Here is a 23,834-nt window from a genome sequence, read left to right as displayed (position 1 = left end):
GTACTGGTCTGGTATTGGTCTGGTATTGGTCTGGTATTGGTACTGGTATTGGTCTGGTATTGGTCTGGTACTGGTCTGGTATTGGTCTGGTACTGGTCTGGTATTGGTCTGGTATTGGTACTGGTATTGGTACTGGTCTGGTATTGGTCTGGTATTGGTCTGGTATTGGTCTGGTATTGGTACTGGTCTGGTATTGGTCTGGTATTGGTCTGGTATTGGTACTGGTATTGGTCTGGTACTGGTGTGGTACTGGTATGGTAAGTTTTTAGAGTATACCCAGTCCTTTTCATCCATTAAGTTTGTCCTGGAACAGATTCCTCACTGTTGTTGTATCTGAACGATATTTTCTTCATGTATAATTTCCAATAAACTAAATGATATCATGATCACAGCGTTTTATTCTCTTTCATGTAAGAACAGGAGAGATCGTTGAGTCGCAGCTTTTCCAGCCGGAAGAAATGTGATTAAAATTCAATTAGTCCAAACTGTTCCTCCTGTCAGACGTGATGAACATGCAGGTAAACAGCAGCTGATCTCTAACAGACAGGAAATCTACTTCACTGTAAGTCTGATAAAATCTGAAACTCATCTCAGCGTCGTCTGCGTAACGACGAGTCACGTCGTGGTTGTAATTTTATTTTCCAGGCGTCGGCTGACAGATAAGCAGCAGCTGATTGGTTTTGTTTATTGGTGTTACTGGTTCCTGCTGTGGTGCAGAGCTGCTCCTTCACAGCCACAATAACTCTTATTTAGTTTATTTAACAGCAACGATGCAGATCAATTATTTTTAGTTCAGGTTAAATCTGAATTTAACGCGCCGCAGCATGTTGAATGTGGTGAGAAATGACTTTTTCACCTCGTTAGCTCACTCTCCAAACACCTTCTTAATTATTTATTTATTTTTATTTTTGCCTTTATTGGACAGCAGGCAGCGAAGAGGCAAACAGGAAACGACAGGAGAGACGATGATGTGCAACAACGGCTGGAATCAAACCGTTAACTATTCAGCTCCAATCGAACAAATAATCATAATCATCTGTATTTATGACTTTCCTCAGAGTTTATTCAGACGTGTTGAATAACGTGTGAAGAGTAGAGACGCTCTGTGTTTGTTCATGACGGAGATGAAGAGTCTTTACATCACGACTCTCCTCTTCATCAATATTACACAATCACGCCAATAACCCTTACGAAATAAAGCACATGTGAAATTCAGTCTTTCACATGTGAACTGAAACATTTCACATGTGAACCTAAGTTTCACATTTGGAAATCACATGTGTATCTTAAAATTCACGTTAAAAAAAAGACAACATGTTTTTAGGTTCACACGTTAATGCAAACTTTAGATGTGAAAGGGGATAAAGTCACGTGTGATGTGAAACATTTCACATGTGAACCACAAGTTTCACATTTGGAAAATCACATGTGAATCATCATGAATTCACATGTGAAAAAAAAAAGTTTTCAGTTTTATATGTGAATGGAAACTTTACATGTGAAAGGGACAAAGTCACGAGTGAAGTGACACATTCAGGTGATAAAAGACAAACTTTTATATGTGAAAATCAACATTTCCTATGTGAACTCACACATCTCACAGATTGATTTCACATGTAAACTTTTCCTCCCATAAAAACTGAGACATTTCACATGTGACATGATTTAGCGTGTTATATAAAAGACATGTTTCAAGTTTTACATGTGACATGTAAAGTGAAACATTTCACATGTGAACCTAAGTTTCACGTTTGGAAATTCACATGTGTATCTTAAAATTCACATGTGAAAAAAGACAACATGTTTTTAGCTTCACATGTGTAATGCAGACTTTACATGTGAAAGGGATGAAGCCCCCTCTGAAGCTTTTCCTCCCATATAAACATATAAAATGATTTAACATGTTATAAAAGACGTGTTTCCAGTTTTACATGTGACTTGTGATGCACACATGTAAAATAACAATAAATACAAGGCAACATGTTATATAACCAACGTTGGTGGTGAACATGTTGTGATTCAGCTGCTTCTGCCTGTAAAATCACTCAGAGAACAGAAGAAAAAACCAAAAAACATTTTTTAATTGTGTGATTTAATTGTTCTTTTATTAGTTTTTTCTTCATGATAAATACTGTGAATTATTGTGAAATGATAAGTAGCTGCAGCCTCGAGGCTAATTCCTCTAATTAATTAGGCACAACTGCAAAAAAAAAAAAAAAAAAAAAGTTGTGATTTGAAGAATTAATTTGAATAATGTGCTTCATCAGGGATGAAAAAAACCCTTCCCTGTAATTCATCATTTAATATTTATAAAACATCGAAGGCTCAGGTGAGACGTGTGTTCTCATTTTGTCAATCAAGAGTTTAAAGCTTCGTCGTACCTGCCGTCATTTAATCACAGCGACTGAACGAGGAGCTGTCAATCATTCTTCACCTGCTTCACACACACAGAGGAAACCTCGTGTTCACTCAACTCTTCCTCATGTTAACGCTTCACATGGATGATGATGATGTTTCAGGAGCAGCTCATGAAGGTTTATATGTTTATAATTTGACAGACGGGAGCAGGAACATGTTTAGATATGAGGAACCTCAGTAATAAACAGGAAGCAGAATCATCACCTTTCAATATGTAGAAGCTTCATAATAACATCTGTGTCCCTTCATATGAGACTAAACTGTTATTATGTGTCTCTGCATTGTTTCCATCCAGTGTTTTTATTTGCACATTAGAAACTTTGAGTAGAAACAGTCAAAAATTTGGTAAAAAGTTGAAATATTGCTGCACGTGTCTGATGAGTAACAGCAGCTAAACGATGACGTTCATGAATCATGTGACTGAAACCGTTCTGGTTCTTTATGTGAGCTGCTTATTACACAGCTGTTTACTAAATAAATCAATAATCTGACACAAATATTGATTTAAAAATGATTTTATTGATTCTGTGGAAGCTCTGCAGGCTTCTGAAGATCATGATGTTCCTGTTGTTCATCTCTGTTTCCTCACATCTGGAAACACAGCTGGTAATAGTATAATATTATCACTACTGATACGCAGGGAAGAGGGGCGCTCACCAGATCTGCTGCCTGGATTGGATGACAAGATCTTGCTAAACTTTTCCCTTTCTGTACTGGTTGGAGCCCAGTAGCTCTTCATCTGTTCCCAGTCAGACATCATCTCTGACGTGTTTTTGGTGTCGTGAATCAGCTGCAGTTTGTAGTTTAACAGAACTTCTTTCTGTGGATTGATATGATGGGACGTAGTCCTCCAGAGTCTATGAACAGAACTGCGTCCGTAGCAACGGTCTGTTTGGTGTAACTGACCAATCAGGATCGAGTATTCAACAAAGCCGTGTAACAAAGCTTTTCCTTGTGCACCTGAAGGTTTGGAACCCCCCCCCCCCCCCCCCCCCCCCCCCCCCAGCACAGTCCAGCTGCAGACAGATGAAACACTGTGAGGAACATGGCTGCATCGTGTATTTCTGTCTGTATTTCTTTCTTTGTTCATTTGTTAGTGTTACAGGCTTCAGGCATCAGTCACCTGTATGCAGAATGACGGGAGACGTTCAGCAGGCAGCAGTCTCTCGTTCACAATAATCCTCACATAACTTAATAATTCATCCATTAACAACACAACGATGATGAACTGTCACCGGTTAGTGTTATAATAACAATGTATAACTTCTACACACCAACCTGTTGTTACCAGTAATCATTAAGTTACTAAATATTGCTGTAAAATCTGTGTAATAAAACTTACACTCTTACTGCTGCTGTAACTTCTCCGCTCCACTGCATACATGAACACTCCTATATAATACAATCAATAATATCTACACTATATAAACAACCTCGGCCATTCAAAAATACTGACATATCACATTTAACCATTTTACAACAATAACAGTGTATCGACCAATAACATTTAAATAACTATACATTAACCACGATGCTAACCCTGAGCTAAGCAGCTGTTTTCAGGCAGATGTACAGGAGCTACAGAAGAAACAAATAAATAAAAACACCGACAGTAAGGCCGCCATTTTGTCACCATATGCTCACGGGAGCCAGCGAAGCTCTAATTGACTTCCAAACAGTTTCTAACACACAGTTTTCTACTTTAAACTTGGTCCAAACCACATCAGAAAGGCTTAATGAGTCCGTAGGGGCGAGTTGTGACAGGTTTATACAGGGAAGCAGAGACAGGAGACGTTAGTTGTGTTCAGCAGGCTGTTCTCTGTTAGAGGAACTGACGCCTTACGCAGCGATCAGCTAGCGCTCGCTCTGGTGAATCTCTTGTGGCGGAACAGAAAAGCACATTTCACAAAATAAAGTTTGAACCTAAATAAAACATATTTACATCTGGCCTTTAATAAAATAGTGATCCAAACCTGCCCACTGTCTCCAAACCATAGACTGTATAAAAATATGGACGTAGTTACCGTGACGACACCCGTTGGTTTCTGAGGAGCGGTTTTGAAGCTCAAAGTGAGCCGCTCCGGCCGTCGCCATCTTGTCAGTGCGTGACTCTGCCTAACTCCCAGCCAATCAAAAATGGCCAAAGAGGCGGGCCGAACGGCTGAAACAAGCCACCTAGCGGCTGGCGGACCTGTCACTCAAAGCAGCCATGTCCTTCATTATGCATAACTTTACGACTTAATAAAATTTAAACGGGTGAGTTATAATAAAATTCACCCCCCGTACAGTTGTCATGAAAGAGGAAATTAGCTACAGAGACCAAAACGGTTGTTTGTACCAGGCTGTAAACATGTTTATTTCTGCTGTAAAGTTTAACATGGGGGTCTATGGGGGTTGACTCACTTTTGGAGCCTCAAGTGGTCGTTCAAGGAACTGCAGTTTGGCTTCATTTTACAGCCTTGGAGGTTGCCGCTTGGTCCGATGAATGATGAAGGGCGCCCAAGGCAAATTTTTATTTATTTATTTATTTCCTTTGAGTCTGACCGGCGCCCACCAGACGAGGTGGCGTCCTGGGCGACCGCCTGTATGACCTCCGCCTTCAGCCGCCCTGCAGGAAACTAACAGAAACGTCATATTTCCATCATGTTTTCCATCGTTTGAGTTTTGACCGTCGATCTTTTAATGACGTCGTCTCGTTGTGTCTCTTCTTCTTCTGCAGCGGTTTAATGGCGCCGGCTGGAGGACCAGCGCCACCTGCTGTTTATCTGCTGATATTCACTCAGCAGCAGCAGCAGAAACAAACATTCACATTTTCTTTTGTTGATTTTATGGAAATTTGGATAAAATTTGAGCGCAGCTTTTCCACTTCGGCCAACCCTAAAAACTCTTGCGATGTTTTGCTTTTTTTGAATTTTTTTTTTTATTTCTGGTGTTTCCACTCAGAGTTTCTTATGCACAAATTAAAAATGTTTCTTTGTGTGTCTCTTTCTCTCTAGTCAACATCACCGTCCTCCTGCTTCTCTTCTCTCCTCTACTTCTGTCATTATACTCACTGACATTATCAGATTATAGAGCAGAGCTTGATAAAGGTTGGCTGCTCTGTGTGTGTGTGTTTGTGTGTGTGTGTGTGTGTGTGTGTGTGTGTGTGTGTGATCACATGCACAACATTTTCTCGGCAGTGACTAATGCCTCAGCCATGGGAGATTGAGTTCGATTGAGAGGGGCTTTGTGTGTGTGTGTGTGTGTGTGTGTGTGTGTGTGTGTGTGTGTGTGAAATGCGGCAGAAGAGGATGGGTTCACATGAGGAGACGGGTACTGCAGAGACTCGGCCACATGTGTGTGTGTTTGTGTGTGTGTGTGTGTGTGTGTGTGTGTGTGTGTCGGGTTTATCGCATTTACAGCGGTGGGAGGGGTCTCAGAGCTGTCCTCAGATGACACACCCTGCTGCTGTTGTGTGTGTGTGTGTGTGTGTGTGTGTGTGTGTGTGTGTGTGTGTATGTGAGTGTGTGTGTGTGTGTGTGTGTGTGTGTGTGTGGGCGGGGCCTCCAGTTGTCCTGAAACGCTTCTGTATCCCCACAAACATCCTGCACCTCCTACTGTGCATGTGTGTGTATAATCACTCTAAATGCATATTAATATAGATCGTTGTTTGTTTGTATGGAGGCCCAAAGGTGACACATATTTCATTATGAAAATTACATTTGAACTGGGTCTTTGTTTTAATAACAGCATCATGTTTTCAGTCTCCAGAGAGTAGTTCTGTGGACGGCAGACGCCACTGAGCATGTGCAGGAACACGGTTCTGTTTACAGCTTCGTTAGCTTGTTGCGCTGCAGATCAAGCTAGCAGAGCTCTGAGGCAAATTTGTGATATTAAGACTACACACATGGGAAAATGTACCTGACTCGATGCGTGTATTGTTTCTTTGTGGAGCTTTATTTCATAAATGATATGTTTCTGTAGCTAAGTTTCCATCCAGCACATTTTCTGACCAAATCACCAGAAAATTCAGTACAAATTTGCGCCGCAGCCGAAAGTTAAACGTCTTTTATTCATGTTAAAACATTTTCTCCTTATAGTGAGAATAAATTCTGGTTATAAGAAGAGATGTGTTTGAAATATGAGATTGTATTTAGAATCAACACACTCTCACTAAGCAGACCAGACGGGTTGTTATCAGCATGTGGACGACGACACCATCCAAACTTTGGTCAGGAGTGACGAGCTGAAGATGTTCAAGGGTCTTCATTTCATGCGAGACTCCGATCCTTTACTGAAGCTTCTGGACGATAACGGGAACGTCACTGAGGAACGTAGAGGAGCTCCTGAGGGAGGAGGTTGCTTCACCCAGATGTTTTACTAAGGTTGGCAGTTCCGGGCTGCCGTATGTAAACCTTAAATAAGTAACTGGCGGCAGCTGCAGTCTGATGTTTGGCGGTGAGGGGGCGCCGCCGCAGCAGCCGACGACAACACGAACGTTTCTTTGTGCTTCTGTCGAGGTTAAAAGTCGACTCGGAGCTTGAGGACAGAATTAATATAGAACAGCTGGACGTCCTCACGAGTATATTAACATACAACACAAGTGTGTGTGAGTCAGACTGTGTGTGTTTAGACGGATCAAAAGAAGCCACGTTGACGTTCAAACACACACACTCACGTGTGCGTGATGATGGAGGAACGTGGCATCATGTGACTGTGTTCACTGTGTTCCAGATATTTTAGTTTGTGTTTGGAATAATTGGTTCCCAGAGTGTATGATGATATATGATCCGTCTGCATATTTAAATCTGTATGCTAAATGTGTCTGAAAGAGACACAGAGGGAGTGTCAGTGTTTGGGTCTGTGTGCATTTTGCATATCTGTGTGTATGATTGTGCTAATGTGTGTGTGTGTGTGTGTGTGTGCGCGGTGCCTCAGATAGTAATCTAGACGTTAATTACTTTCATGTGCGTCTGGATTCAATCTGAATCCTTCAAACCTGGAAAACCTGCCGCCGTCTGATGCTGATTGAAGAGTTTGAGTCTAAAAATGAGATATTCATCGTTTCATCGGAGAAACCTGCAGCGACTGACAGAGAAAGATTTCATCAAGGAGTTTGTGAGAGAGAGATCTTAAATAAATGAGAGGATCCTCCAAAGTTCACAGATACTCAGAGATAAAAAAATCTGTTTCTGTTGCCAGAAGTTCCGACTCTTTCTTAGAGGACGGTTCATAACTTTCCAAATATGTCTTAAACCAACAGTCAGGAGTCTAAATGAACATTAACGCTGTTAAATCATTCCTCCTGTTCATACTGACCATTAGAAGATCCCTTCATAATGACCTTAATGAAGCTTCAGCGTCCAAATGAGTCAAATCAAGTAGATATCTTTCAACGTTACAGTCTTTTTAGTGCCAAAGTTCCTCTTTTTGTTACTAAACTTCCACCTGCAGCTCAACAGGGAAACACAAAGAGGGAATTTTAGCCTCCATCACTTCCATTGAAAGCACATTTGAAGGATCTTTAATATCCAGTAAGAACAGGAGGAATGATTACAGACACCTGACTGCTGGTTTAACACACTGGGAACACTGGGAACCTTTAAAGGACATCAACCTGATGTTGAATTCATTCAGAGGTTTGTACTGAGGGACGTGCTGCAGGAAAGGTTAAAGGATCATTCAAATCTAAATCTTCATCCTCCAGAGAGCAGAGATGTGTTGATCTGATCCAGTCCCTCTCTGCATGAAGCTCATTGTTCAGTTATAATTATGGTAGAGATGCACGATATTGGATTTTTTGCTGATATCCGATATGTCGATATTTCCAACTCATTGTTGCTGATACTGATACATGCACATATTTTTTCCAGCTGGCTGAGGAGACTATTATACATGCAAGCATAGATTGTACTAAGTATGATCAAGAAAGACAATATATGAAGGAAGAACTCAGGAAGCCTTTAATGAAGCTGCCAAGTGGGAGCAGCAGTAGAGTTTTCATTGAGTTTATTAGACAGACAGGATTAATGTGTAGGATTTAATCTCTGGTCCACACTCCGGACCAGAAGGTGGCGGTAATGCACCTAATACGCTGGTTGCCAACCGCCGTTATAAACCAAAAAGATTTTTTTTTCCAAACAGAGTGGTACATCCTGTCAGCCGAGGTGTTTCCTATCTGTGCAGCCGATCATAGTAGCAGCTCCTCCGTGGACTGTTTCACCCTGACGGTCCCGGTGTTTCCTCCGCAGGCTGCACTTCTGAATAACAAACCGGTGCTCCGGTTGGATCCACATGGAGAGCCGCGGCTAACGTTAGCTGAGAGGCTAGCGGAGCGTTAGCCGCAGCATGACCGGAGGGAAGCACAGCCAGCTAGCCTCCCAGCTAACGTTAGCTCCGGTTTGTTATTCAGGTTAAAGTGGGAAGAAGCAGCTGGTCTGATGGGCAGCTAAGTGAAGTTCAGCCTGCGGAGGAAACACCGGGACCGTCGGGGTGAAACAGTCCGCGGAGGGAAGCACAGTCAGACGGCGGAGCAGATGGCGACATATCGGCCTCCCATAATCGGCAGAATTCGCCGATGCCGATATTTCGTTTTAGAGCTTTTATCGGCCGATGACGTGCCGATAATATTGTGCATCCCTAAATTATGATTTTTGTTTTTCTCTTCGAGTTTTTTCTTTCTGCTACTAAAGTGTTTTGGTTAATGTGCCGGATGGAAACATGCTAACAGCAACATGTTAGCATGAAGCTGATCAGCTGCAGGTAGAAGCTGCTGTTCTCTAAAAAGATTGAAAAATACAAGATCAATCAGCCTGATACATCTTTATATTGTGTGTTTAAAGTTGTGACATGTCATCACAGTCAGATTATAAACTGGCCACCATGTTTTTAAGTATTTAAAAGTTAATTATATCCTGTTTTAATGTCAGTTCTCTGATTTCCTCAGAGCTCAATGATCCAGCAGTCATCTCACCTTCCTCTGAGGTATTTAAACAGCAGCTCATCACAGGAGGAGAATATGAAATAACAGTAAATATGAGCCCTGAGAGACTGTAGTCTTTTATTAACTGTGTCAATGTTGGCATCGCACTCAACCCACTGACCCCTCCACCCTTTGTATAATCATATAAAGGAGATAATTAAATATAAGAAGGCTTTTTTTTTTTATCCGTGTTTGAACTCTGTGGTGAATAAGAACTGCTCAGACTAATTTGCGAGCAACAAATAAACGACCGCTGTGCCCTTTGAGTCACACGGCAACCGCAGCAGACGTCTGGAAATGTCTGGAAGAGTTGTGACCGCCGTGTGACGCAGAGCTTCCTCCGGGTCACCTCGCCGGCACGTCCTCGCCGGCCTTTTAGTCTCCGACTCTGACTCGTCAAACTCGTCTCAGTCTCGACCTGTCGGTTGGACAAATACGCTTCAGTGATTAATGCAGCATGTAGGGAGATGATGTTGTCGTGGCGTTGTGACTAAATGTTTCTTCGCGCGGACTTGGACTCGACTCGAGCCTGCGAATGTCAGCGTGTGTTTGGTGGAAGTCACAGCGTCACAGATCATTAGCGACGGTTATTAAAAACACGCCTCCTGTGTGTGTGTGTGTGTCGTCCTCGGTTCGGGGGCGACAGTTTGTCCTTCAGCCGCTGTGTTTGTTCCTGTAGAGTCCATTAGACCTCAGCTCATGAAATTACAGCCTAAAGAGAGAGAGAGAGAGAGAGAGAGAGAGAGAGAGGGAGATACTGGATGCCTAGCAACAACCACTGGCTGCCTTATCCCCCCTCAACACACACACACACACACACACACACTCATCCCTGAACCGTCCACAGAGGCAGAAATGTCACAGCAGCAGCCGAGCGGCAGCCTGCAGCCTTTAGAGTCGGCTGCTAATTTAATTCAATTAGGAAAAACGTTAATTTAGTCAATTAAACACTGTGTTCATTTGTCCAATTAAGTTTCATGCTAATTGGTCATCCAGGGTGCAGAGTTAGGGGGGGGGGGGTCTAATTAGGTGGATGTCATTTGCCAAACACACACACACACAGAGACACACACACACACACACACACACACACATTTACAGTTACAAAGACAGAGAAAGTCTCTCCAGAGCAGACTGAGGTTAATTGAAGCAGCTCGTTAAGGAATTAACTGATTAACGAACACTGAGGTGAGTTTGACTGACAGCTGGACAAGGTACAGCTTCCCAGAATGCACTGCAGCATGTCTATCTTAGGACTGTGTGTGTGTGTGTGTGTTTCTTCTCGACCCACCGAGCTGCAGCGACTCAAAGACGCCGGAAAGGAAAAGGCAGCAGATAATTACGCCTGGACTCCACTGTGTGTGTGTGTGTGTGTGTGTGTGTGTGTGTGTGTATGTGTGTGTGTGTGTGTGTTGGTGGGACATTAAAACGCTCGGGGATCGTTGTTCCTGACGGATCGATGGAGTGAGTTTCTCCTCATCGTCACGTCGCAGGAGAAGCAGCTTTACTCCGCGTCACTTATGTCTCATAATAAATAATAATAAAGGATCACCTGGGCGATGAACGGCGGCCATGTTGTGCCAGAACGCTCACCACTCATCATCTTGAGGTGTAGAGGAGGAGGGAAACACTTGAGGGAACCATCCCAGTGACCCGTCACTGCACCGGAGGGAAGACTGCCCCCTACTGGTCCAGCAGCAACTTTCCCAGAAGGCCTCTCAGGTCACAACGTCATCTGGTAACCATGGAAACAGCTGATCATAAATCCATCACTCAGCTTGTGTGTAAAGTTCTTACTGACTAGTTTCAAGTTAGTTTTTTAGTGTAAATCGGTTGCTAGGAGACATCCGTCGCTCTGTCCAATAAGAAGCAACCATTTATGTTTCATTTCTACCTGTGCTTAAGAGAACGTCAGCTGTCTGTGGTGCTGAAGGTGATGATGATGATGATGAATACATTTTGTCTGTATGTCGACGCTGTATATTGAAGACATCACAAAGCGAAGCCTAAATGTTGAATCCACACAAATAAAGGTTTTATACTTTATATTGTTCAGAAGGATCATCAGTGTTGTTCTGAGATGTTGTGAATCTTCTCTCCGTGTTTTCTAACAGACCTCAGAAAGCTTCAGAAGCTTTGATGGATTTTAAACTCGTCTGGTCGTTCTGGTCGGATCGTTTCTCCTGCAGCGCCGGAGAATGAAAGGAAACAACAGGCGCCGAGCCTGTTGGAGTAATTGACATTTCATTGAAATGTCAGCATTGTGCTTCTGCCTCCGTCTTCCTGTTGGCTTCACATTCAGCTGCAGCTTCAGGACGCCGCCGCCGCCATCGCTGCCACCGCCAAGGAGACTTTAATTAATGATGATAATAGTAATGATTTAAAGAAAAACTCAGTCCGTCGTCCTTTATCTCTTTCTCTTTGTGCTGCCCTTTAATCTGTCACACACACACACACGCACGCACGCACGCACGCACGCACGCACGCACACACGCACGCACGCACGCACACACACACGCACGCACACACACACACACACACACATGTCAGATCATGGTCACTTTTGGGGACGTTACATTGACTTGCATTAGTTTCCTGGAGACTTATAACCACCACATGTTCACTCTGACAGACTTTCTACAGGAAGAACAAACTGTTACTGTTGACTTTTCTTCATCAGGAGTCTTCCTCTTCCTCTTCCTCTGACTAATGATGAAGGGCAACATGTAGATTAGAAACGTCTAACAAGGAAGCTGCTGGAAGAGATGAGACAGGAGGAGACAGGAGGAGACAGGAGGAGACAGGAGGAGACAGGAGGATGCAGGAGGAGACAGGAGGAGATAGGAGGATGCAGGAGGAGACAGGAAGAGACAGGAGGAGACAGGAGGAGACAGGAGGAGACAAGAGGAGACAGGAGGAGACAGGAGGAGACAAGAGGAGACAAGAGGAGACAGGAGGATGCAGGAGGAGACAGGAGGAGGCAGGAGGATGCAGGAGGAGACAGGAGGAGGCAGGAGGAGACAGGAGGAGACAAGAGGAGACAAGAGGAGGCAGGAGGAGGCAGGAGGAGACAGGAGGAGACAAGAGGAGACAGGAGGAGACAGGAGGATGCAGGAGGAGACAGGAGGAGACAGGAGGAGACAAGAGGAGACAAGAGGAGACAGGAGGAGGCAGGAGGAGGCAGGAGGAGGCAGGAGGAGACAAGAGGAGACAGGAGGAGACAGGAGGAGACAGGAGGAGGCAGGAAGAGACAGGAGGAGGCAGGAGGAGGCAGGAGGAGACAGGAGGAGGCAGGAGGATGCAGGAGGAGACAGGAGGAGACAAGAGGAGACAGGAGGAGACAGGAGGATGCAGGAGGAGACAGGAGGAGACAGGAGGAGACAAGAGGAGACAAGAGGAGACAGGAGGAGGCAGGAGGAGGCAGGAGGAGGCAGGAGGAGACAAGAGGAGACAGGAGGAGACAGGAGGAGACAGGAGGAGGCAGGAAGAGACAGGAGGAGGCAGGAGGAGACAGGAAGAGACAGGAAGAGACAGGAGGATGCAGGAGGAGACAAGAGGAGACAGGAGGAGGCAGGAAGCTGAGTCGTGTTGGGAGGAAGTGAAGTTGACGTGATGAAGATGATAATGAAGATCTACAAGTGTCACATGTGAAAAGGAAACTAAAAGCAACAGTAAAGATTCACAGGTGAAGAGAGCAGCGAGTCTGGATCAGTGAGTCCGGATCAGCGAGTCTGGATCAGTGAGTCTGGATCAGTGAGTCCGGATCCAGTATGGAGGACTCTGCTGCTGACAGTGGGACTGAATCTTCTGACTCCAGGTGGCTGCTGGCAGCTGCAGGATCTAAAGATCTCAGTGTTGGAAACATCAAACTGTTCTTAGAGAAAACAAAGAACATGACAGAGGATCACCTGACTGACAGCGAGCAGGAACAGGAGAGGAGGTCTCACTCTGCAGGAGGTGAACAGACTGAAGAAAACTTCAGAAAATCACACAAGAGCTCAATGATGAAGATGGTGATGATAAGATGTAGTGAAGGTCAGTGTTTTTACCATGTTAGCGCTTGTTGCTGGGATGTTTTTACCATGTTAGCGCTAGCTGCTGGGATGTTTTTACCACGTTAATGCTTATTGTTGGGATGTTTTTACCATGTTAACGCTTGATGTTGGGATGTTTTTACCATGTTAGCGCTTGATGTTGGGATGTTTTTACCATGTTAGTGCTTGTTGCTGGGATGTTTTTACCATGTTAGTGCTTATTGTTGGGATGTTTTTACCATGTTAGTGCTTGTTGCTGGGATGTTTTTTCACTACACCAATGAAAACTGAGGATCTCTCAACAGACGCCAGGATCAGCTGATCGGCGGATCATTGATGAACCAGTTAAACCAACATAACTGCTGAAAGCACAGCGTTCTCCTTCCCTGCTTTTCATAGCCGCATAAAACTGACGCCTGGTTCAGCTCCATTTTGGTGATTGATTTAAAATCAATAGTCAGATCTTTCTACACCAGGTCTGAAAACCAACGGACCACATCGTGTGTTTAACGGTTCCGGCTCTTCAGTGTCTCTCTCATTAATGTCAGAGTGTCTCCTTTCTTCATCTTCCTCCTCCATCCTCTCCATCTCAGGTTTATCTCACCCAGTAAATCACAAGTTACAACAAAATCTGACATTTTGAAACAATTTGTTTGGCGCAGTAATCGTCACAGGTGTGTGTTTATATTTCACGACGGCTTTGAAACGTGTCTCAGCCAATCACGGACCAGAACTATCCGCTTTATTATACTATTTTTAGGCAGGCGTTGAAGTTGTTGTTGTTCTATTTATTGTCATGGAAACGCTGTTTTGATTTTTATGAGTTTCTTTTTAAATAAAGGTGAAATAAAAAAAATAATCTCTTTCCACCTGTCTCTCTCTCTCAGATCAAAGCTGCACTTTGTCATGTTTTCATTTTAATGACTCCTTCGTCAAACGAGGAGCAGTTTTATTAAAGCTGCAAACCTCATTACTGCACTGTGTGTGTGTGTGTGTGTGAGTGTGTGTGTGTGTGTGTGTGTGTGTGTGTGTGTGTGTGAGTGTGTGTGTGTGTGTGTGTGTGTGTGTGTGTGTTGGGTTAAAGGAGAGCCTCATTAGAAAGTCAGTTTGCTGTTTAAAAAGGGAGAATCAGCGGCGTTTTGTCGAAGAGTGTGTTGTGAAGATGAATCACTTCATAGTAAAAGCCCCCACTTCCTGTTTCCATACAAACACACACACACACACACACACACACACACACACACACACACTGGCAGGTATTCAGGCTGTTAATGGCGACTCATTAAACGTTGGTGTGTTTTCGTGTGTTTTCGTGTGACGGAGCTGCCAGAAACATCACTTTCATCTCCGGCTGCTGGAGGAGAATTCTGGGTATTTTTACTTTCCCATCATGCCGTTCTGTTCGTACAGACGCAGCGAACAACAGCGAAGATCATCGTTTAAATTAACGATTCGATTCATCTAAAGATCAGGATGAACTGATCAGCTGATCGATGGAGTAAATGTACTCAGTTACTTCCCTCCACAGAGGTCAGATACTGTATTTAAATACTATTTGAGGTACTTTTACTGAACAAGAGTATTTCCATGTGATGATACTTTATACTTCCACTCTGCTACATTTATGACAGCAGGAGTCACTTTACAGTAGAGCTGCATCCACCGAACATTAATCAGCAACTATTTTGACAATCAAATAATCATTTTTGACATTTTTTTAAGCAAAATATCAAAACTTTTCTGGCTCCAACTCGTCACATGTGATGATTTGATGGTTTTATTTGTCTCCTCTGATGGTAAACTGAATATATTTGGGTTTTGGACTGTAGTACTGCACAATAATATACTTTAATAGAAGTATAAAGTAGCATCACATGGAAATACTCAAGTAAAGTACAAGTACCTCAAAACTGGACTTAAATACAGTACTAGAGTAAATGTACTTAGTTACTTTACACCACTGCAACCCAGCCGTCTGGTGAGGAGGGAACCAGTTTTACTTCCTTTTATTTCCTCTAGATTTTAGGTTTTTAAACTGTGATGTGATGAAGGGAGAAACTCTTCCTTATTTTGAATTTCTGCTGGCTTACTTACCTGAAGATGTGTCTGTGTGTAACTCCACACTCTGCTACAGGACGCTAACCTTACCTGTGTATAACCTGAAGACTTTACATCAGCAGCTGCCTGTGAGTCTGAGTTCAGGGCACAGACACTGTGACAAGAATCCTTCGGACTATAATAATAATAATAATAATAATAAGGGCACAAAAATGGAGAATGAGACATACTCTCCACAATTAAAATGTTATTTATTCTGTGTTGTTTCTTCACACATCATCATCATCTTCCCTCTGTCTTTCCTCCCTGGTAAACATCTCTTTCCTGCTTCATTCTCATTCTTTAGTCTTTCTCCCTCTTCGTCCCTCCTGCAATGACAGATAACTGAACGCCACATTAAACTTTTATGCCGCTAACAAACAGAGGAAATGGCTTCAGCCGGAGCGAGGCGGGGTTTGACATCGATAGACGGAGGGATGAAACAAGACCAGGAGGTCAAAACCTGGTGAACGGCTGGACTGTGTCTGGTCAATGCACAGGGACAGTCAGTGGTGTCTATAATGTTAATACCTGGATATTAAATGTTTTCTGTAGTGGTCCCAGTAATACTGAAGTAGCATCACATGACATGGTTAAGCTACGTTTGAGTTAAAAAAAAAGGGTATAAATGCAGTTTCCATTCATGTCTTGTGATGTTTGATTTGAAAGAGAACTTATTTTAGTTGTAATTATAACTCTTTCATCTGTTTCTTTCTGCAGCAGTCTCTGTATTGAATGTTTTGTCTGCGTGATGGTTATTTGTGCTGCTGTAACTGTGGGCTCTCCTCATGCCTCCCGGCGCTCGCCGTTTCAGCTGCAACAACGCCACCACACGTTCCTCCGACAGTCGTGCAATCATGGCGTAGGAGTTCAGGTGCAGACCGACGGCTCGGCTGCACGGCGCTCTTAGTGTAAATTTGGAAAAGGCTGCAGTCAGTGAGTGGGATCGTTGTAAACGCCCCCCGAGGATGTAATAGAAAACTGTTCACGCTGATTCATTTTGAAAGAGTGATGACCAACACTTGGCTGGCTGACCAATGGTACAACTTCATCACTCAGTGAGTCAGTCAGTCAGTGATGGACAGATGTTGCAGTCCAGCCAAGAATGGAGAATCAACACACCTACATGTTAAATGTTGTCAGTCTTAGACGTGTAGTTTCTGCTCATCCTGATTCCAGTTACTGTGGTTGGTTTTGTTGACATTTTTCCTCTTTTACAGCATAAATATTCTGATATAAAAATCATCCGAATCTGATAAAGATAACAGTTTAAAACTGTAACTGTAGCAGATTCATTGCTATTGTCTGTTTCAGAGATTGCTTTGGTTTGTTGTTGTACAGTACAGACATACAGCCTTCCCATGTTGCTGTAGATTAGTCCACAGCACCCACTACAGTGTCGGAGAGCAATGACAACCCCTCGCCCCCCAAAAACCCCGCAGACCAACAGGACACACAACAGACCTACAGGCCCGACTTTAGGACTATGACAGACATGTGACAGGAGTCAAACTAAACTACTGTGTTTAATCCCAGTTAAAGTAGTCGCTCATACAAGCAAATCCATTATTATCAAGTCTAGACTTAAGAATTTAAAGGGAGTTGGGATTTTCCTCCCATGTTTTCCATGATGTCCCATGAGAGGCCTGTTTCAGATGCTTCCTGTAGACACACACACACCTTTACATCATCACACATCAGCGTAATCACTCTGGTCTCTCTCCTCTGGCTTTTTCTGCCTGTAATAAACACACGTGTGTCCTGGCATCATGTGGGTTCTCCCGTCTTATTGACAGACAACACAATCCAGGGATGTGGCTGCTTCACACAGTTTAATGAGGCTACTGCAGCATGCTGATGAGGACTGTCTGTCTCTCTATTTACACATGAAACATTTTCACACAGATGTTCATACTTTCTGTACAAAAAAAAGTGAAATCTGAGCTGTGACAGTATGGGAACAGAGAAGGTCAGTCATGTCTCAAGGAGTTTGTTTAACATCTTGACATCAGATGTGAACATGACACAGAAACATGAGACTGAACAGGACACGGAGGGATTGACAGCAGCAGCAGCAGCAGCAGGTTCGTCTGATCAGAATCAAACGACATCGATCGTGCCGTCGACCGAAGGCGCTCTCGCTGCTGTTGTTGTTCAGCTGCAGCTCTTTGCCACCGGACGCTGGGAGGTAGCAGGTCACGCATGCAGAACTAATCTGAAAATCCTCTCCACATGTAAAATGCATGAGAGCATGGCTCGCTGGGTGTTTGTGATGATAACTGAAGGTAATCTGACAGGCAGGCTGACTGTAGGAGTTAAATAAATTGCACCTGCGAGACGCATGAAGGTGTGAAGCTGACTTCCTCCTCAAGTAACTAATCACTACGCTCGATACTTCTTGCAAAAATCAATCTATTTAAACAGCATTTTAATGTTTAGCTGGCTGTATTGGAGCTATTTCTACCCATTTTATTTACTGTTTATTGCGTATTCTAACTTTTTGTGATCAATAGTGTGAAGGATTGTTCTTTAGGTTTGATCTTGTGCACCTGTCAGCACTTTTTAGTGATTATTATAGGTTTTAAAAAGTAACTAGTAGCTGTCAGATAAATGAAGTGGAGTAAAAAGTTAAGTTCCAAGAGACTTTATTGTGATTTGCACAAGCGCAGGTACATGCAGGAACAAATTTACAATCAATTAAATTTAGATTTAGATTGAAATAAAAAGAGAAGCAAGGTCTGAGAGATATTACATTATTTACAACAATGACTGTAGTGAAGTACTGGAGCAGCAGTTGGACGGAGATACTGCGCATTAAGAGAAAACAGATATTACACCAGCGGGGAAGGAATATATATATACGTTATACCAGGATATAAATAAGGGTTTTGAATAAATAAGCATAAATAAACAAGCAAGGTGCTTGAGTTCCAGATGTAGTTAGTTCACAGTAAGCCCTGTTCAGCATTTATAATCAGTATAAACATTTAATAAACGGTTTAATGACATTTTGAAGTGTTTATGAATGTACAGTATTTGTCATGAAGACATGTTTTTCTGTGTTTTTCTTTATTGTCATTCATGATCTGTTTATACAGCAGCAAACATTTCTGAGTGTCCACAAGAGGAGTTATAGTTGTAGACTTATACATTAATAAACACTTATATCTGCTTATAACTGCCTTATAGTGTGTTATAAACCATTAATAACTACTGATTAGTAAGGAGACATAGTGGGACTTAAAGTAAACTGTTACCTTATATTTACCTTTGAAATGAAGCGGAGTAGAAGTTTAAAGTAATTGTTAAATAGTTAAACTCAAGCACTTCTGTCTCACTAAAATGGATTTTAAAGGCTGATTTTGGAACGTCTACGCTTTCGTAATAAAACAACAAAACAAAACAGGAAGTGTGGTGAGATTGTGGCCGACTAAACTGGTCGTCATGGACAAAACGTTTGTTATATTTCCATCACTCTTCTTATAGTTGTTGCTCCTCATTTACATCTCAACATCAAGTGTTACTAAATATGAACTAAATATTATAATGCAATCAACCGAAGCACCACTGAAACTATTGTGTTTGTGTGTGATTAGAATGTAGATTGCTGCAGAGGTGGCTGCTGTTTTATTATCTGAAGATCAAACACACATTTATTAAAATATATGACTAACCAGTCACACTGAGCCTGACCGCATCCTGCTACACACACTCTCAACAACAACCCACTTTAACTTTTCTGCTAAAGTCTCCTTATCTAACTTCCAAACACAGACACCGACACAACCCCCCACCCCCCCCAGGTGCTGTCAATCAAACACAGACACCGACACGACCCCCCAGCTGCTGTCAATCAAACACAGACACCGACACAACCCCCCAGGTGCTGTCAATCACAGACACCGACACGACCCCCCAGCTGCTGTCAATCAAACGCAGACACCGACACGACCCCCCAGCTGCTGTCAATCAAACACAGACACCGACACGACCCCCCAGCTGCTGTCAATCAAACGCAGACACCGACACGACCCCCCAGTTACTGTCAATCAAACGCAGACACCGACACGACCCCCCAGCTGCTGTCAATCAAACGCAGACACCGACACGACCCCCCAGTTACTGTCAATCAAACGCAGACACCGACACGACCCCCCAGCTGCTGTCAATCAAACGCAGACACCGACACCCACCAGGTGCTGTCAATCAAACACAGACACCAACACCCTCCAAGTGCTGTCAATCAAACACATAATACATGATAACATTTACTCTTTTAATGTGTTAAGAAATGTTTCCACTGTTAACTTATAATGTTCATCAGTTGGGTAAGAGATCAATCACTGCTATCAGTTAATTGATTTTCTAATGATCTCCTGGAGTGGGAGGAGCTACAGTTCATAAAAGCTTCAGGCCATGCTGACTCCATCAGCCCGGTGCAGAAATGTTTTCTTGTTGGTTTGTTTTCTTTACTTTTGGGAGTGTTCAGCTTTGATTTGCTTCGGTTTTGGTCAAACTGCTCTGTGCAGTAAATACGTTCAGCCAACCTTACAAACACACTCCAAACATTTCTTCTCCTGCCTGTAAGTAGACTTTTCTCCAGCAGATCAGGCAGCTCTGTTAAAAAAACATTTTACAATCACTTTTTCTTGAACTGTTTTATTATTTATTATATATTTATTCATTTTTTTAATATGATTTTATTATCTTATTCTATGTTGATTTGATGAAGCACTTTGCAACCTGCTGTTGAAGTTCTATGTAAATAAAGTAATTATTATTATATGTGTTGCTCCCTGTGCAGGGATCTGCAAATAATAATGCAAGAATCACTTCCTGTTTAGTTTTTTCATTGGTTTGTATGAACAGTTTATGTTTCAGCTCTTACCCACTAAACAAGCTACATGTCATGTGATATTAGCTTGTATTAGAAGCCTTGAAAAACTCAACCAGACCAGCGTTTATGCAGAATATAAACGCTGGTCTATTCTGCTAATTGTAGTTCTGTTGTCTGATAAAAGTTTGAACTCCTTCCTCCTTCCTCCTCGGCCCTCCTCCCCTCACTCACACTTCACCTCAATTATCTTCTCGTTCACCCTCATCCATCAGGGATCGATGGGGCTGAACTCACTCGCTCTTTTTCTCTCTCAGATCCAAACTGCTCAATAAAGGCAGAAATGCCATCGCATTGATCCAGAGAACGTGTCCGGGATCCTGCGCTCGCCAAGGTCAGAGTGTTTAAAATGAGAGCAAAGAAAAACAACAACAAGAAAATATCTCATCTTCTTCTTCCTTTGTGCAGACTGGCGCTCTCTTTCAGCAGCAGGAGACAAACCCTGTCAGTCTTCATCACAGATTAAAGACTCACCTCTGGATTTGCTGGCTGTTTAAAGCAGGCTTCCTTTCACTGTGAGGACATTTGAGGGAATTTGAGGCCACTCGAACACGTTTAGCAAAAACAGAGAACACATTTTAAGAGTGCTTTAAAAAATCTGGAACACACAGCAACATGATCGTCCAATATTCCAACTCTGTCTCCTAGAAACTACGTTCATATATGATAAACTGTTTCTCAGTTACGCTGCGTTGACAAACTTAATCTCTGCCTGATGATGTTCACAGTGATGTTTCATTTACATTTATATTTCAGTCAGGAGAGACTCAGTTTCTTTATGAAGTAAATGATATTTATTGAACAAGCATAATAGATGACGGTGGAAAAGTCTTTGGTGATTAGACCCCATCATGATGTCATCAGATGGAGTCTAGACGCTGGTGGTGGTGATGAAGAGGAGCTGGTCTTGGTGGTATGGTAGCAGCTTCTGTGGACGGAGCGCAGGAGGGTCGTGATGATCGCTCTGGAATGACAGCTGACAGCTGACAGAGAGGGAAACAGGTTTGAAAGTTTGACAGCTGAGCCGTGATTGGCGGTTAGAGATCGTGGAGGAATCTGATTTGATAACAAGGAGTGACGCCTCCAAACAGCTGATGCGAAAGCGGGAGGAGCGGGGGGAGAGAGAGAGAGAGGAGAGGGACATGAATGAATGGTTAAAGAAAGTCTTCCTGCCTGAATTTACACTAAAGCTCCATACGTCTCTGCTGTGGCTTCAATGTTGAACAACATGTTGAGCTTCAAGTCATTAATCTGGTTTCCATCCAAATGTAGCGCAAGAAAATGTGAATTAATGTTTGTTTCCAACCACGACTGTTGAATATCAGCAGTAAACAGTCGACTGCAGTAAAGCAGAAACAGAAGATGTAACGAACAATCAAACACAGACACCGACACGACCCCCCAGCTGCTGTCAATCAAACGCAGACACCGACACGACCCCCCAGGTGCTGTCAATCAAATACAGACACCGACATGACCCCCCAGCTGCTGTCAATCAAACACAGACACCGACACGACCCCCCAGCTGCTGTCAATCAAACACAGACACCGACACGACCCCCCAGCTGCTGTCAATCAAACGCAGACACCGACACGACCCCCCAGCTGCTGTCAATCAAATGCAGACACCGACACGACCCCCCAGTTACTGTCAATCAAACGCAGACACCGACACGACCCCCCAGCTGCTGTCAATCAAACACAGACACCGACACGACCCCCCAGTTACTGTCAATCAAACGCAGACACCGACACGACCCCCCAGCTGCTGTCAATCAAACACAGACACCGACACGACCCCCCAGCTACTGTCAATCAAACGCAGACACCGACACGACCCCCCAGCTGCTGTCAATCAAACGCAGACACCGACACGACCCCCCAGTTACTGTCAATCAAACGCAGACACCGACACGACCCTCCAGTTACTGTCAATCAAACGCAGACACCGACACGACCCCCCAGCTGCTGTCAATCAAACACAGACACCGACACGACCCCCCAGCTGCTGTCAATCAAACGCAGACACTGACATGACCCCCCAGTTACTGTCAATCAAACGCAGACACCGACACGACCCCCCAGCTGCTGTCAATCAAACACAGACACCGACACGACCCCCCAGCTGCTGTCAATCAAACACAGACACTGACACGACCCCCCAGGTGCTGTCAATCAAACGCAGACACCGACACGACCCCCCAGCTGCTGTCAATCAAACACAGACACCGACACGACCCACCAGGTGCTGTCAATCAAACACAGACACCGACACGACCCCCCAGTTACAGAGCGACAGTCAGAGCTGAAGCCATGGAAACGTGACATCACATCCTGCTGATGGATGAACAGCTGACATCACAGTGACACGTACTGAACGCCGCCCAGAGACCAAGAAGAGAGCAGGTACGTCGTCTCTGAACGTTTCACTCATACTTTCAGTATCAATGTTTCTGCAACTTGCCAAACACATGAACGACATTTTCATCGCGTTGAGAGATGAAGCAGCTTCGTGTTTCTAGCAAAACATATTTGCTGTTACAATTTAGTTGTATATGAACTTCATTTAGTTGTATTTTTATATTTAGTTGCTCTCCTTTTAGCTCTGGTTTGGTCTCCACCAGTTTGTGTACAGGTGTACAGCAGGTTTATCAGGAAATAGCTGAACAAAAGTAGGAGTTTGATTCATTTTTAATGTAAAGAATGTAAATAATTGCTCCTTTCAGGTTGGTGTATGTCTCCTAAGTGACAAAAACAAGTTAATGTGTGTGATCGGTATCTCTCCGTCAGAAACATGCTGCTGCTGCTTCATTCAGCTCTTTAATATTGCAGCTCTGTGTTTGTGCTCTCAGCAGGAGGCCCGCCGTCGCTCTCTGCATGCAGCTCGCTGCGTCTCTGCTGCGGCACCTCCATGCTTGCTCCATCCGCTTTAAACATTTACATGCACGGGAAAAAGACTGTATTACTGCCGCTAATCAGGTCAAGGCAGGAGATCAGGTGATGCTGCCTTCAGGCCTTTACACGCCAGCTTCAGTGTTTTCACATGAAATACAAACATGTTGGTTTTTTAAAAAGACGTTCTGCACACACACAGTGGGACCGTGTTGTTTATTTAATGCAGAACCAGATAGATTTCATTCAAAATCTCAATGAGAAGGTTTCAGTTTGCCGCAGCCTCGGCGTGAAGGATTCATGTTTTGCGTGGTGGTGATGGAAGACACACTCCCGTCTTTTAATGAGTAAAAATACCACAATGAAAGTCCTGCATTAAAAACTCTGCTTAAAGATCCCCTCCAGACATTTTAGGACATATAAACATCCTCTGCTTGAAATAATATATTGAGTCTGTTTTTTTTTTTTTTTACCTTGTTAAAAACCTTTAAACACAACATCGACTGCTTCTCCCTCATTAAAAATATGCAAATATATT

This window comes from Thunnus maccoyii, chromosome 21 (genome assembly GCF_910596095.1).
Source record: "Thunnus maccoyii chromosome 21, fThuMac1.1, whole genome shotgun sequence".
NCBI lineage: Eukaryota > Metazoa > Chordata > Actinopteri > Scombriformes > Scombridae > Thunnus > Thunnus maccoyii.
The sequence above is the reverse complement of the archived record's forward strand: the minus strand, read 5'-3'. Positions refer to the sequence as shown.